Below are 18576 nucleotides of genomic sequence, written 5' to 3' on the forward strand. Positions count from 1 at the left end.
AACATCGAATGAATATACAATTTTAAAATTATTCTCTGGGTTACTCAGGATAATCTCAACATAAAATTTTTCAGTAGACCATGGCAACAAAAGAAATCGTACCTACAAACAGAAGTAATATAAATAGTATTGTTCTGATAATTTAAGCTTTTAATTATTCAAAAGCGGTAAAAATCCCCTTTCGGTCACTCAATTATTCAAAATTCGTATCATTATCTGTTTGTATTTGTAACCATACATAATTAAATTTACTAATATTATTAAAAAATAGTTTTATAAGATTTCATGCAAACGTATCGCACTTTTTTTAATTATGAAGATTATTAAGAAGTTTAAGACATTGTTTGCCAACGGATTCTAAAAGCATGCGTTAGGATGGGCTTGATTCGATAAAATAGGGGAAAGAGTACAGATGAAAGGAGGAGATGTTTACATTTAGAAATAAAGTAAATCGAGAAAGGCGCATATCCTTTCTCGTCTCACCCGCCTGCGAGATAGAATCGTCGAAAAGGGGTCGTCTCAGGATACTGAAACGAACAGTAACAATTGATCGAATTCACATTTTACCGCAAATGATTCATTATATCAAAATGAATGAATGAATGGAAGATATTTTCATAAATTTTACTCGTCAATATACACCGTAAAAGAACTTAATTTTAATAAAAAGCATAAAGTAACTCCAAATGCTAAGATGGGACTCAATTTACATGCTGCTGTGTCACTCCAATTTATCGGAAACACCAAAATATAATTTTATAATAAAATTTTCCTAAAATTATTAAAAATTTCTGGAGAATTTTTTGAACTTAAGAGAAAGAAACGTTTCGTTGACGATTGTTGATAGTTTTATGTAAATGCCACACAGATCACACTTTCGCAGTGAACCAAATATCTAATGAATGAAGTGCATAATTTCAAAAGACACTGAAATTTTTATATTAAAAATTATTTGACCCTCTCAGATATTTAAAAAAATTTATTAGAAAGTAGATTCATTCAAACTTTACCTATTCAAATGTAACAATGTTGAATATTGTTACATATGTGCAAATTTTTTCCCAGAATTGCGATCGAAAAATCTGCAATACTTTATCATACTCGCATCTAGTTGGTGTAAATTAGCCGCTTAAGGCTCAAATTCATTATAAAACTAAAATGAATTTCAGCCCTTATCTTCCATACACAAGTAAAACTGAAGCGGGCGGTTCCTTATTTACAGCACACTTTCGATGAAGAATAATCATTTAATAAATATTAAATAATTAATAATTATTTAATAAATATATAATTAATTATTTGATACATTCTGGTGATTTACAATACGCCCAGTTTGCTCAAAAAGTCCTGAAAATTAATTAATATTCTGCAGAAAATTATAAAAGAAAAAATGAACTTAGCAATTAAAATTTCCTAGCATTATTAACTTGACATTTCTGTAATATCAATAAATATAAAAGTTAAATTACCTCGTTCAAAAAAATTTAGTATATCAATATATTTCTAATTTTAATTTATTTTTGTAACAGATCTATTTACATTAAATTTTATTTATATAAAGAAAGTGCACACAATGTACAACGTATAAGAAATAATTGCATTTAAATAGATGCAAATAGAAAATGCAATACCAGCATGCATCAACTAATAAAGTATGTCGACAATGCTACTAGCATTAATATGAAACAACGTAAAATAATCTTGATTTACATACATCATATCACTTGGCAATATTAAAATCTATAGTGTTTTGATTCTAAGACATAATAAATGCAAATAAAATATTGGTTTAAATATCATTACGTGCATTTACTCAAAATTTTCATTCAATTCAATGAACATAAGTGTCATGAACATAAAATTTTAAACCTTACAATATCAGTACATACTATAGACAAAATTTGTGGTAGTGATAAAATATAAAAATATGCATTGGTTACATGTAAAAGCAATTTAAAAGAAGGGGGAAATTTCATAGGTTTCTTTCTTTTTTTTTTTTTGTGCAGTTTTAATTGCAATTTTTTTTAATTTCATATTTTTACAATTTTTTTTCTTTTTAGCAATTTTTTTTTATTATTGTTTAACTGCTTTCTTTTTTTTATTTATTATTATTTTGTGATTTTTTTTTCTTTTTTCTTTTCTATCTCTTTATTATTATTTTTTTTCATTTCTTCTCTTTTTTTTCTGCAAACTTTTTTTTTAAAAATTGTGTATTTTATTTTTATTTCCCCCTTTAACAATATAAATGCAGGTGAGAAATGTACAATAACAGCAAGGAAATATCTCAACGTCAGCACAATCTTCCATAAGGAACTACAATTTAACTATACACTGCACAAATTTTTTTTCTATTTTTTTCCATAGATTTCTTAATAAATTTCTATTTACAAAATGCATAAGAAAAAAAAATGAAATTTACAAATATACTGTAACTTAATTTTTTATAAGAAAATTTCTACTTAATTAATAGAGTAAAATAAACTTCAATATAATACGAATTGAATAAATTTCCGACATTTTCGAATTTAAAATACTTTGTTTAAATTAAATCCATGCAAGAAATTTTTTTTTACTTACAGGCTTGTCTCATGCAGCCCATTTAAATTAAGAACTTTAAAAATATTCATGACACTTTCACATATTTGAAATCAAAAAGTTTACTTTTCGACTGAAACGCCAAAAAATTTTTCTTCGTTTAATATTTAGTTTTACGAAGTTTAGTTTAGTTTAGTTGTATTAACGTCCCTTCTAAAGCAACACTAGAGCTATTTTGGGACGGACCTGTTAATTTAGAACCGCGGTCAAATGACGACGATGATACTTGAGCTGGCATCCCCTCTCCAAACTTCCACACCACATCAGCGGGAGGACGTTTGGCCACGAAGGATTTAACGTGCGCCAGATAATTTTATAAAAGAATTAAATTTAAAAAGTCGATTCAAAATCTATGAATCGAACTCATAAATCCTTTTAAAAAATTGACTGATTATCTTTCTGCGAAACGTCAAAATAATTATTTAAACCAATATTCAATAAAGAATACTTCAATATTTCTTGCTGATTTTTTTAAATGGTTAATAACAAGATCTCAAAAACTTTTTTTTCAAAATAAAAAAAAAAGTATATTAAAATAACACTTTTTTCAGTTTCAGGAAAATATTCACAGAAATTTTGCTATGTAAAATTGCTGAACATTTTTCTTTTTTTTTTTTTGCTCAAACATATGCGCGGAAGTTATTTCTTGCACCAATGCATTAGAACTGTGTTTGTCAATGACAGATTTTACCTCTTAAATTCAGAACGATTTTTCAAATGAACATCAATTGAATTTTCAATTTATGGTCAATTTCAGTCTAAGAATATTTATTCAATAATTTGCAATAAACTTATGAAAATATAGTACTTTTTTTTGTTTCAAAATTGCAACATCGTGAATACATGGAAAACGTGAAATTCATATCACACATAAATCAACCATATTAACATAAAAAATAAGATTTTGGAAGAGGCAAAGACGAGTATTGATCAGTTCTCATAAAACATCTTTTGGAAACTGTAACATCGCTGTGCCCAACTGAAAAGGAAGATCTGCTTTACGAGACTGCTAGTGAACCTAGTCCATAAGTATGGGAAAATTAGTTTAGCATTTCGATTGCCTTTCATGAGGAAGCTTGCGAATTGATTGAACAGTGACACTTTCATACAGCATATAAGAAATTTTCGATGCAAGGATTCATTTTGATAATGTCCAGAGTCTTCGCAAGTCTTTTGTGGTGAAGGAATGAAAGGAAAAGGTTATAACTGTAACATAGTTGATTATCATTATAATTGCTCATTGTCCCCTCATGTTCAAGAATAGTATTTTGTTCTCGTTTTCTTGCAATTCTAATGCACAACTTTATCAACAAGAATTCAGAAACTCGCATTTGTACTTTTAAGATGGATCATCATAGCTCAACCCACTTCTTTAAGGAGATATGAATATTTATTGGCTTTAAGCATTTTTTCACCGGACGAAGTTCTCAGGAGTAGAAAACTTAGCTATGAAGAATCGGTACAGTAGCCACAGGGTTTTTTTCCGTATAAGATGGTTTCTTTTTCATTAATATTTTTTCTACTTCAGCATTCATATAAGACTTTTTTTTAGTTCCTTCTTTTCAAGGTTTTTTTCAATTATCCGTGAGTTGTTTTTCTTTTTTTTCGAACAATCATTTTTAGTGAGTTTCTTTTAGTTTTTTTCTAGAGAAGTTTTTTTTCTCGTGAGGGCTATTTTTTTTTACGCTAATTTCATTTTTTAACTTCTCGTCAGGTTTTTTTTTTTTTTTTTTTCAGGTTCATCTTGCAAGAAGAAGTTTTTTTTTTTTTTTCTTTTTCGGTTCAACTTGTAAGACGGTGTTTTTTTTTTTTTTTTTCTTTCAAGTTCATCTTGCAAGAGGATTTTTTTTTTCTTTCAAGTTCATCTTGCAAGAGGATTTTTTTTTTCTTTCAAGTTCATCTTGCAAGAGGATTTTTTTTTCTTTCAAGTTCATCTTGCAATAGGGTTTTTTTTTTTTTCTTTCAAGTTCATCTTGCAATAGGGTTTTTTTTTTCTTTCAAGTTCATCTTGCAATAGGGGTTTTTTTTTCTTTCAAGTTCATCTTGCAAGAGGATTTTTTTTTCTTTCAAGTTCATCTTGCAAGAAGGTTATTTTTTCTTTCAAGTTCATCTTGCAAGAGGGTTTTTTTTTCTTTCAAGTTCATCTTGCAAGAGGGGTTTTTTTTCTTTATAGTTCATCGTGCAAGAAGGTTATTTTTTCTTTCAAGTTCATCTTGCAAGAAGGTTTTTTTTTCTTTCAAGTTCATCTTGCAAGAAGGTTTTTTTTTCTTTCAAATTCATCTTGCAAGAAGGTTATTTTTTCTTTCAAATTCATCTTGCAAGAAGGTTATTTTTTCTTTCAAGTTCATCTTGCAAGAGGGTTTTTTTTTTCTTTCAAGTTCATCTTGCAAGAAGGTTATTTTTTCTTTCAAGTTCATCATGCAAGAGGGTTTTTTTTTCTTTCAAGTTCATCTTGCAAGAAGGTTATTTTTTCTTTCAAGTTCATTTTGCAAGAGTTTTTTTTTTCTTTCAAGTTCATCTTGCAAGAGGTTTTTTTTTTCTTTCAAGTTCATCTTGCAAGAGGTTTTTTTTTTTCATATTCATCTCGCTACAGTTTTTTTTGTTGTTGTTGAAGAATCCTAGAAGAGTTCTCTTTCCTCTTCTGGCAAGGGTTTCTAATTACCATGCAAGAGTTTGTCACGAGTTTATCAAAAGTTTTTAAAGTCGCAGAAAGTTTCGTTTTCCTTCATTCCCTAGTGATGATTCTCGATATTAATTATGGAATAACTGTAAATCAATCGAAAAGGGCTCGTTTTTCACTTGATCACAGAATATTCGATATACAGTTTTATGACAATTACTCCAGTAGGCCATTACTCATTCATCATTCATAAGTCTGTATCCGCTGTTGTAAGAAAGCAAGTCCCGGAAATCACTGGCCGCCCCACATAGTTAAATCTTGCAGTTGCGGAGCAGCCGAAGTAGAAGTGGCTTAAGGTAGTGTAGGAAGTAGAATTTGTGGAACTGAAATAACATTCGGCATCGTAAATGTTTTTTATAGACTCTTTCTTCTCGTCATTGCATATTCTTTCGAGTTCAATCATCAATGAACTACGAATTTAGGAGCGTCATGTTCATGGCACATCACTCACTTTCATGTTTATATCGATACACAGTGCCAGTGGTATAAATTCAGTTCGTTAGTTTAGAATACAGCAGTGACCACAACAAACTGGCTTCCTTTATTGAATGTAAACAGTTTGAAAGGCACACAGATATAGTCAGTCAAATCGAATGTAAATTCTTTGAAAGGCACACAGATATAGTCAGTCAAATCGAATGTAAACAGTTTGAAAGGCACACAGATATAGTCAGTCAAATCGAATGTAAATTCTTTGAAAGGCACACAGATATAGTCATTCAAATCGAATGTAAATTCTTTGAAAGGCACACAGATATAGTCAGTCAAATCGAATGTAAATTCTTTGAAAGGCACACAGATATAGTCATTCAAATCGAATGTAAATTCTTTGAAAGGCACACAGATATAGTCAGTCAAATCGAATGTAATATCTTTGAAAGGCACACAGATATAGTCAGTCAAATCGAATGTAATATCTTTGAAAGGCACACAGATATAGTCCGTCAAATCGAATGTAAATTCTTTGAAAGGCACACTAATACAGTCAAATCGAATGCAAATTTTAGGAAGGCACACAAATGCAGTCAAAGCAGGGCTTTGCAATATTGCGACTTCTATGGCTGATACTACCTGAATGACGGCTGTATCTACTTTCAAAGAGTCACAGGTTTATAAAGTTTATATGTACAGTCGCAGAAAGGAAATTGATATTTGCATTTCATAGAAACATTTGACACAATTTTGATGTTGCAATTTTCAGAGAGCAAAAAGTACTATCTTTAATTCAATTGTAGGAAACTTTAAAATTTGGATACCTGCATTATTATATATACTGTTTCGATTTTTTTAATTATTTATCCTAAACACTTTTTCTAAAGTAAATAAAATCTTCGAAACATTCTTTTCTTTTCTAAAGTTATTCTTAAAGAACAGCATTTACATCTTATTAGCAAAACTATATACGAATGGGTTGTTAAATACATTAAAAGAAAAAGTTTGAGCATTTTAAATCCATCCATACAAATGAATGGAAATAAATTTAAGAGAACATGAAATTTAAATTCACTTTAATAATTAAACACATTTTTGAATAAAAATTCTAGTTAAAAGATTTCAGCGTTTAACTTTTACAATTATAATAGCTTTTATAAAAAAAATTGAATAGAAGAAAATTTTAAGTTAAAAAAGAAAGTTTTTCTGCAAAGTATTTACATACGATACAAATAATCAATATACCACAAGACAAAACTAGAGATGATGTTACGGATACTTCACAAAAATGCTTAATACATTGGTGCAAAAGAACTAAAATGTAAATTTAATTTTCTTCCTAAACTATATTTTTTGGAGTTTCAGTCTTTAGAAAAAAATAATCATAAAATATCAAATTAAATAATCATTTTTAAAATTAATATAAATAACAGTCTGTAAACATAAAGAATATAAAAATATTGAAAAATTACATGAACAAAACTACACAAATAGCATACAAATATATTTTACATCATTTAATGGAAAAAAAATCTTTTTTTTCCATCTTTGCGAACCATACGTGTGCACTTCTATAATTAAGATAATAAATATTTGCTGGATGATGCAATATACACTTAAGAGTTAAATAATTTTAAATGAAAAATATTTAATTTTACAAAAAAAAATTTTTAAACATTTTAAGTCGTATATTTTGGTTTTTAGATTCAAAATTTCTTTAAGATTTCCAATTAATATTTAATATTAATCATTTTTTAATTTTATAAAAATTATAAATGAAATCTTATCAATTGATGAGCAAACTGGTGTACATTTCGTTAGACAAATATCTTCCTAACTGTAATTATTAGTTTTAAAAATCTGCAGTATTATTTATAATCATCGTAAAGTGAGTTATAAATAATACTGCTTTTTAAATTTATAACTAGGAACCATCAATTAGTTTAATGTGCTGGATTTTAATAAATTTCATGAAATCATGCGATATGCTTGCTTGTATTTTTTTAATGAAGCAAGACTTCAAATAAATAAACACTTTTTTTTTCGCAATTCACATTTTATATTTGAACCTATTTTTTTTTCTCTCTCTCTCTCGTCTGTACAAGTCGAAACTCAGACTGTAGAGAAAAAAAAATTCATAATAACAATACTTGTTTTCAACAAACAATTAAATTTAAATCTAATCTCAAAGCTTAATCAAATTTATTTTGGTAGAACTGCGAATTTCAACAATTTATATTACTTTCCAAAAAAAAGTCTAGAGATTACAAATTTTGTATTCACATTTACTTGTACTATTAGAAGACTTCTGGGTATTATTTAAGCTTATCAAATTTAATGCTTTACACATTTCGTTATATTCGTCTTGACTTTTATTGGAGCCATATTTAATAAAAGTCAGCCAAACATGATATAAGCGTAGAGTATCTCATGTGTATTACATGATTCTAAAGTCACTCCACTATAAAAAAACCCATTATGCACTTCCAACATATTAAAAAACCATTATATGCACTTCCAATATATCAAAAAAGCCATTAAGCCATCAAGTTCACTGCAACAGTGATAGAAAAATTTTAAAAAATATAATGATCAAATATTTAACACATATATAATTAAAAATATTAATTATTACTTCTGATTCTTAATTTCTTGTTGGCATAATAGATCAATTTCAGTGTAATTCGAATTTCCTTTTTTTAATTTAGATAAATGAATACATAGCGAGATTGATTTTTAGGAATAAAATGTAAATAATTCTTATAATTCACATCAGCTCATAACTACCATCTGTTAAATAGATATATATTACTAATGGATATATTACCCATATTATATATATTTACTTTAACAATATTATTTTTATATAGTATATCGCGTATCATAAATCATTATGAGCCACTGCCAAAAATTAAATATCAAAATTATCATTGAGTCCCCATCTAGCGTTTTTTAATTTTTAAATTTTATGATGAAAAAAAGCAATGAAAAAACATCTCAGATAACGAAATGATAAATTTGCACATTAAAATTTTAAGAAGAAATTGCTTGCTATTTCTGGAGTAAACAAGAAAATGAATTTAAATGAATAAAAATCGTTATAACTACGATATAAACACCTTTTCTAGTTGTATAATTCCTATCATGTGTATTAGTTATTGATTTCTTTTTTAAAATATAATGCGAGAAGAATGCCAAGTTGCATCTGCAGAAATTTTACAAATCGACATGAATCAGAATCATTAATTTACTGACAAAATATATAAATGAAAATTATCATAAAACTGTTTCTTTCAGCTTAAAAAATTTATTAATTCATTCTACAATTACAGCATTTTTCCATGAGTAACCCAGAAATTTTGAATTTTTCGTTGGTGTTTTAAATCTATTTGAAAGTAAGGTAGATTGAAAATCACTCATTTTGAAACAAAAAAAGAATTTTTTCAATTACATATTTTAATTTTTAATGGAGTTTTTATGAAAATGAAAAGCAAGAATGTCTTATATTTTAAATATGAAAATAAATGCTTTATATTAGTATTCAATTAAAAGCAGGGAAATTAATATTTTAATATTTAGATAAATTGGCTGGTGGGTAATATTTTCTTTTTCCAGCCCTTGACTGTAATAAATGATCAGGGAACTAAATTTATGAATATTAGTTGCAAATGTATGAAATACATGTTTCTGTTTGAAGGTAAGCATGAGTCGGTAAAGTCAGTAGGTTCGTTCGGTTTGTCGATCGATATGCAGAGAGGCAGGCAATTACTTTCCTTCAATTTCATTAAAACATATTTTATAGCTCTAAAATAACTTTCAAAAAGTTCAAAGTAGGTATGAAATACATTTTATTCTGTGTTCATGACTTTCAATTAATTGACGGCGCTCTTACTTTCAGCTATACAGCTCATTTTTAGTGAACGCAAATAAATAATAAAAAAAGGTTCGGTTCAAGTCTCTTTGAGGAAATGCATTATAATTAATCATATGAATAGCAGCCATTAAAATAGCTTAAGCTATTGGAAAAAAATGCAACGGTTCTTCGATGAATTATTTACATTTTTAAACAATTGTCTATATAGAGTGAGAAACTGCTGCTTTTCTTGAGTTAGTTTATCATATTAACATTCCCAAAAGAAGGGCTATTTTGTAAATGTGAACTATGGCCAGATGAAAAGGACGGCATTTCAGCCAACAACATTGAGAATTCCAATGGTCACGGCCATTTTATTGGATTTAAACATCCTCCATTAAACATGTTTTTTTTTTTACTTAATAGCAAAAATTAGATTAATTCATATGCTTAAAATAAAATAAGAATATGCAAAAGAATTTTAAAAATTTAAACTTTAAAAAAAATTAGTGGCCTATTTCAATTTCCCAATACATTATTTATCGACACTTTGCTGGATTTAAACCCTTACAACACATTGTGGTTTTATTATTATTATTTAATAACAAACGTATCTCGGCTCATCCAGGACAATTAGGGGTTTGGATATACACGGAATTAACTTTTTGCGCTTATATGGAAATATTTTAAATAAAAAATATTTGTGGCTTATTTCTATTTCATTAGGAAGAAGACGGTAAACGTAGAAAATGCCAGAAGCGTAAAAGTTAGGAAATCGTAAAAGTCCGTTCATGCTCATATCTAGATACTTTCATTGTTTACTGTTTTAACTAATCCTCATCGTGAAACGTCTGTTAGTTCCTGAAAGGATACATTAGATTTAATTCGAGCTTAGCAGTTCCATTATCACCATTATTCCGTTTAGTCTTCAGAGAATATCGTCGCGACCTTTAAGTTTTTTTGAATTATTGTGTAGTACCTGGACCTTTCCGCCCTTGTCATATTAAAAGACATCGCTCATGTAATACTTTAACGCTTATATATTTTTATTTTGAAAGATATAATGTCAAAAATTTATAAAGTTGTGGTCACAAAGAAAAATAGTAGCGATTTTTTTTTTTTAATTGAAAGTAGCATGCACTCTCAAAACATTTGTGTTATCTATTTTGTACAGTTTGATAAAATCTGGAAGGATGGAACAACATCTAAGTTGGCAACATGCAGTTAATCTGCTGCCAGAAAAATCACACATGTTATTCCTTAGAACTTCAGAAATCCTCTTTTATAAAACCATAAAAAAATTGGTTCGATAATAAATGAACCCTATATAATAAAGTATTCTGCAAACTAAACGTCGTTGTATCATACTAATTAAAACAATTTTAGAAGAGCCAGTTTAGAATTAAAGGAACGATTAGAGCTTTTGAACTACAAAAATATATTAACATCTGCAACAAGATTACTTTATAATTCTTATGAAAGCCTTATTCTTTTTCACAATCATATTCAGCTTGGGCTTTTTTCACCAGATATAATTATCGACTGGAAAAATTTATTCTAACTTGCATGCCTCCAAATTAAAGCGTATGAATTTTGAGAACGATAATTTTGGAAGTAGGAATAAGAAACATCTATTCATTTCAATATATATTCCGAAATGAAGAAGGATTCTAAGTCACTGCACAAATATTTTCGTTGAACAGCAAATCAAACTGTAAATGAACAAAACGCTACTTCCGAGCTCACGTTGTTTATTAGGAAAAAAGAACGAATAGTAAACGGAAAAAAATGGTTTTAATCCAAAAGAAAATTCTAAACAATGAAAATAATTGATGATGATTGTGTAACCTCGTGATGTCGTAATCTCAAAAAACAAAAGTCTGCTAAATTCACGCAAAACCAGATAGATCTTCTTAGAAATAAAACACTGTCATAGTGTCTCGTAAATCATCATCTCTGACACCACCAACCAAAAACATTTTTCAGACAATAAAATGTATGCATCCTAATTAATTCATAATTCAAACTTTAAAACGTTTGCAAAAAGAGAAGATCCCTTAAAGTAACCACTTCAAAAGTGAATTTTTTTTAATACGAAGCGTTTTTACGAATATAAATATATTTAAATACGAAGCTTTAAATACGAATGTTTTATTATATTTTTTTTATGTTGGAACAATTCAATGAGGCGAAAAATTTGTTCTTCTGCGCTTTAGTGAATAGACATTTTATAGGTTCTTATTCGATATTATAGGTTATATTTCTTATAGGTTATATTTCAACGAATAAAACTAAAAAGTAACTTAAAGCACACAACATGACAATATTCTTGGAAAAGTTAAAACATTAAAACATCAATAGATGAATACAAAACCAAAGCAGTATTAAAAAATATAAAGCAAATAAGGAAAAGATTGATATTACATATCGAATTCACTTAAATCTTCTAAGAATATGTCTAAAATTACAACACTCGAAGGAAATAGCACACACAAAAAAAAAGGACAGTGACTCATGCTACAACAAAGATAATTCAATAGTGCAGTGCAGATAAGTTTTCAAAACAAGATGAGATTTTATTTTAATCTCAAATTTCAGATCGAAGTAGAGGAAAAGCTTTACCTCGCAAAAAGAATTAAAAACATAAACGATTCAAAAATAAGAATTCATCTTATGAGTTTTGATAATTTTATTACATTCATTTTTTTAACAATTTCGCTCCCATTTATGGGATTTGATTTGATTTGCTATGCTATAACTTCTAAGAAACAATTTCTATATATAAATAAGATAAATTAAAGGCAATAGCATTTTGAGACTCCATTCGTATTTTCATCCTAGATTTTTATTCCATTTTTTAAATATTAATTAAATCAATTTAATGATGCTAACTAAAATATGACACGAGGTTTGAAGGTAAAAATTAGATGAAGAGTCAATTGTAGGGATAATTTATCCTAAATAGAAGTCACATTAAATGCAACTTCATTAAGTTTCAGAAGGATCATATTATTTATGTTATTGTAGAACAATTATATTTCAACTTCATGGTCAAATAGAAAGTTGCAAACAGTGGAATGCTTTCGATGTCAGCAATTAAATGCATAAAGTTAACGTTTGATTTAAAAAATTTTAATCGTCTGCCATTCTCATTATATGAGTATTATTATGATGTTTAGTTTATATTAACTTCGCATTTAGAAACTGTCATTCTAAATCTTAGAAATTAATTGAATATTCTATTGCTACTGCTTCCGAGTAACAAAATGCGTGCAAAGTTTTTCAATGGATACTTGCATGTCTTTAAAGGAAATCTTTCATATTCTTCTTTATCATCGCTTACACTAGCTCTATTACAAAAGATTTATATTTTAATAAGCTTGGAGAAATACGACTTCAAACTCAAAATTTGCAAATTTTAAAAAGTGTAAAAGGCGTACAAAGTTTTGCATTACAAATGCGAAATACGTTATCGTCACAACGGTTACAAATGAATTAGAACTGGGATGAAATGTATAAATGATGCTTTTTTACATTTAATATTTTCCGCTTCATACTTTAATAATTTAAGTTTTGATTCAGAATTTTTTCGAGAAGGTTTTAAAAAGCGTATTAAATAGCTGGCATCCCTTTTATTTTTGTTATAATATCGACTATTTTCAAAACTGCATAATTTGGCACAATTACGATATTTTAAAAATCATATGCAACATCATTTCAACATTAAGCTCTCAGGGCATAATTTGCCAATATTATATCGAGTGCTTATATATAAATTTAATGAATTGGAGCCAGTTTTCAATAATTTATCTCCAACCCGAATGATTCTATCAGATTCTATTCCGATTTTAAAATAATTCAAGCGAGTTTCTTAAATATTTATTATAAATTATTTCAAACTGTCTTGACTTAATGTTTACCACATTTAGCTGCAACAGTGTCCAGCGATTCTCTGTTAATGAAATTCCCTGTACTGGTCAACCTGATCCGCACAACTTGAACGGCCACCTGTTTCAGTCGAGCGCGATAAGTAGTAGTCATCGTTATCCACTCACTGTATCGAGACGAATGTTATAAATGCAATTATTTAAAATTTAACTAAAATTAATGCAATTCTCATATAGATCCAAAAATCGTAGCACTATCTCTATTTCAATCTTCTAATTTTTTATATACATATTTTCCTCATTATTAAAAAAGGTTTAAACTCAAAATATTGTCGGTAAAATAAAACCCAAGGGGCTTTTTTTTTCATTCCACTTAGCTTTGTAACATTATTATACAGTGGAATATTAAGGACTTTAATTAGAAACTTCATCATACGCAATTTTATTCAAGCACTAAACTATGTACAGAAACTACAGTCTTGGCCTTGGTGAATTTTAATGCCCCCCCCCCACTCGTTCTAAAAAATATCTACTCGTAGAGCATTTCCAGAGCCTTCAAAACCAAATATGAAATGTACATATGGTTTTATAACGTATTCTAAAACTTACCACGCTTTCGCGCATGCGTAAGGATGGGTTTAAATTCGACAGAATAGGGGTGACAGAAAAATGAAGGAAGGGTTGTTTACATTTAACAATAAAGTAAATTCCGGAAATGCGCTCACATTCTTCGGCGTCTCACTCCTTAATGCGATAGAATCGGCGAAAAGGGGTCGTCTGAGGATACTAAAACGAACAGTACTTACTGATCGTTCAATATAAATATGATGCGACAGCTTATTGTTTACCAAGCTCTTTAAGATTAAGTATACATGTCAATTATCAAGGCCGATTTGAACGCTTCAAATTTATATATTAATAAGATTCGTCCCTTCAAAAATCAAATACATCTCACTCCACCGTTGATATTGATAACTGTCGCTTGAATATTGAAAAAAAAATGTTCTTTCAAAGTACAAATTTTGAAACTCGCCACAATTTTCCTTACTTTGTAAACTATCTCAACAGTGCACAGATTAATATTCAAAATTTAACTTTCTTATCAGAAAACTTAATTTTAATACCAATTTGCTGACTTTTTATTTACTAATCCCTCCATTCATCTCAAGCCACGTAAAATGTGAACGCAGCCCGGTAAATCACAGAAGCAATTGCCAGTAACGAATTGAGTGAAAATAGAAGATTCCGTACTGGTAGTTTATATACTGCAGTACAAGAATTTATTAGAGAAAAAGTAAGTTACAGGATATACACTCTTCACATTTCAACATGAATTCTCTATACTTCACTGTGATATACTCAAACATTAAACATATCCCAAGAACAATGTACGAATCCAGTACGTACTGTGCAGTTATACCCTGCAGCCCTGCTTTTTTTCTCAATGTGAATGCAGCCGCGTCCGGTGAATTATAGAAGCAGTTGCCGGTAACGTGTTGAGTTAAAATAGAACGCTCTGTACTAGTAGTTTATATATGTTTATATACCGCAATGTATTTTTCATGAATTTATAGAAAAATTAAGTTAAAAGATATTAACTGTTCACATTTTAACAAAAATTCAGTAATCCTCATTTAATTACGATAAAAGAAAACTAGGAAGGTAAGGAAGCCGGATAGTCTCGAACTGCATACACGGAAGTGTACTGTATCTGCTTTTGTACTGAATGCAAGAAACGGTGAAATCCACTTCCAATTTTTCAGGCGGTAAAAAAAAATAAACATTTACACATTATTTCAAAAATATTAAAATTTAAAAAAAATGAGTAAACAAACACGCAATGAGTAAACAAAAAATTTGTTAAAATGTTGAACTAAATTTTCCAGATTTTAAAATAAGGGATTCATAATGTGAATACTCTGCAGCCACAAAATATCCGAATCCGTCACTGATAGAATATTTCGAGTGATCAGATTCTTATTTGTAAGTGAAGGAAGCCGCCCTTTATAACGATTAAACGATAGTTTAAGTCAAGACCCCTCCCCATATTATATATTGCACCATTCCTGGCCAAGACTGTAGGGGTGGAGGGGAGAATATATCGCTCAATTCCCTGCAATTGTACGCAATAAATATTCATCGCACTCCATTTGCCAAGCGGAGAAGCAAGAATTGAAAACATGGCCTGTCGAACACTGTGGGAGTCGTTCCCTGTCACGAAGAATGTCGCGAAGAGTGAATCCTTCGAAACGCGCGAAGAACGATAGCGATGGGGCGGAACCAGAAGTCGAACCTAGATGTGGATCAGAAGGGTAAAACTCCCTCAACATTGAACATGCACAATTAAGTCACTGCATTAAAACATTCACCAGTGCATAAATGTATATTTATAAAAACAATTTTATTATAAAACAATAAATATTTATAAACTGAAATTCATATAAAAACTGAGCCTTTGCATTCAGAAGGCGATTTCATTTGGCCCAAATTTTTAGAGATAAAGTGAAAGCACATTTAATTTCAATTTTAAATAGCTTGTTAGTACCGACTGAGTTCCATTTGTACTAATAGTGTGTGTGCGTGTGTGTGTGTGTGTGTGTGTGTGTGCGTGTGTGTGTGCGTGCGTGCGTGCGTGCGCGCGCGCGTGCGTGCGTGCGCGCGTTGTGACAGTCCCCATGTAAAACTTTTGACTTACATTCTTTTGACTTTACAAAGTTTTAATAAGAATTTTAATCAAAAATTAAGCTCACAGTTGACTCCCCCCCCCGGTAATTTCAGAAATGTAATTCCATGAAAATGAATTTTATACCGTTCATAAGCCCAAAAAATTGTCTTCTTAATAATGCCAATTTAACAAACATGGGAAGTTTTGCTGAATTTTGATAATTTTTAAGAAATATATTTGTCTAATTCAACAGATTAATTCATTGCCCTGAATTTAAACTGTTTTCATTTTTTCGTCAAATATTTAATCACATGATTTTCTACCATTGTTAAAAGCTGAGGAAGAAGGTTTCTGCTTTATATCCTTGTATAATTTACAGGAGATATAGAAAACGATAGCTTACAATATCGGGAAATTTAAAAAAGGAGATGAACCGGATATTTGTGCTTTTAATAGTTTAATAGTTTAATAATTCGTTAGCTACTACTAGTTCATCTACTGGGACTGTCTCAAGTAGAATGGTTCATGAATACAAAAAATAGAACTAAAAAAAGACGATTTAAATCATACGACTTTGATATCAGACAATTTGGCAAAATCATGAGCATGAAGTCTAAAAATTTATTTCTAATTATTTTAATCGTTTATTATCTAAACGATTTATCTGAAAACAAATATAAACAATATTCCTGGGGAACCAGTCGGTCGACAGAGGCGACTAGTATTAAATACATTGATTCACAGTAAATAACTAATTATTGGTCGTTCAATTTCTTGTAAATGGGAAAGATTTTAAATAAATTCTGTTATAAAATTGGGTATTCATTTAAACATGCAATTTTTTTTTAATTTAGGAGTTTTTAAAATTTGCAAACGGTTTCAAATTTTAATCACAATTATTTGATCTAATTTAGCAACAATGGCCTATACTCCTGAAAATACATATAATTTTATCAAATAGGTTCTGCACTATAAAATTCAGTTAAAAATTGCAGTTGATAAAAAAAAAATTCATAACTTCATTTATTTTTAAATCGAGAGATTAAGAGGAAATTTAAATAAAAGTACCGATAAGACAATAGGAAAAGTAAGTTTAAGGGAACGGTGGGCTCTTTTAGGCACCTTTGCAAATTATTCATTTAGGGTTATGAAATTTTTGATGCATTCGTATTAAAATTTAAATACGTCAAATTTCTTAAAAAACTTTTTAAAACGAAATAAAAAAAATAAATGCTATAATTTTTAATTAACGATATATATTTTTTTAAAATTTTAAAAAGGCGAATTAATTTTTCCTATTTTCTTTTCCCTGTTACCCAATATAAATTTATTTGGAACAAACTGAATGATTTTTTGATTCCAAATAAACGTTAATTTTTTAGAAATATTTTTATGCACAAGTATTGAATTTTCATAGCGATTTTATGTTTTTCTGAACGAAAATTAAACTTTCATCGTCTTAAAAAACTCGAAATATAAAATGCATACCCAATTTTCTTTTAATGTTTAACAGGAATATTTATTATTAATTCTATTTATATTTCCTCCAAAATTAAGACACCAGGAACATTTCAACGATATTTTAATTTAATTACTTCAAATATTTATTTCATTGAACAATACATTTTATAACGCTATTTTAGTTGCACGTAAACATATATTTTGCTCATGAAACAGTAAAAATAAATTTTTATGTTTTCGTCCTTTTTTGATCATTTCAAAGTCCACAATCTCCTTAAACATTGAAAAGAAACTCTATAAAAGTCATTCGAAAACACCGAGTTGCACAACGCGTAGATCCATCCATTCTGTCAGCACGCTTTTCGGTGGCACCCTCATGTGAAAGCCAAACGAGAAAGCTGGCAAAACACTCCTGATGTTTCACAAGAGCAGCTGAAATAGATTTATTCCCTCTTTTTCTTTACGATTTGTGGAACAAATGTAAAGGATGACTTCAACTCTTTGAGATGCATGATTTTAAAGAAAATAAAAACCCTATTTGCACAGTATTTTTATATTATAAGAAAATGAAAAAAAAATCACCTCGATTATTTAATATAAAACATTATTCAAAATAAGGAAAAGAGAACATTTCAATTAGTCCTATTTTTGCAGGGTGGGACAACGTATTCATTCATAATAAAAGAAACTTCGACAATCATACCGTTATGAAAGACAAAAATTTACTGCATCTTACAAACACACAACATGCCAATATATTTTATTTTTTGAATTTTTTTTTCTTCAATTACTGGCGCATTTACCGTTGTTGCATAGTGCTGAAACTTTTGGAGGAGGATTAAAATATATCTTAACATGCATAAAACGCTAAGCAAAAGTTGGGGCATTTTAAAATCTAAAGAGTTATGATAAATTAGCATTTTTTAACTTCATATATAAAAGATTAAACTTTATTTAAAATTAACAATTTCCAAACTTGTATAAATATTTAGTTATTTCAAGT

This window comes from Argiope bruennichi, chromosome 10, assembly GCF_947563725.1.
Source record: "Argiope bruennichi chromosome 10, qqArgBrue1.1, whole genome shotgun sequence".
Lineage (NCBI taxonomy): Eukaryota > Metazoa > Arthropoda > Arachnida > Araneae > Araneidae > Argiope > Argiope bruennichi.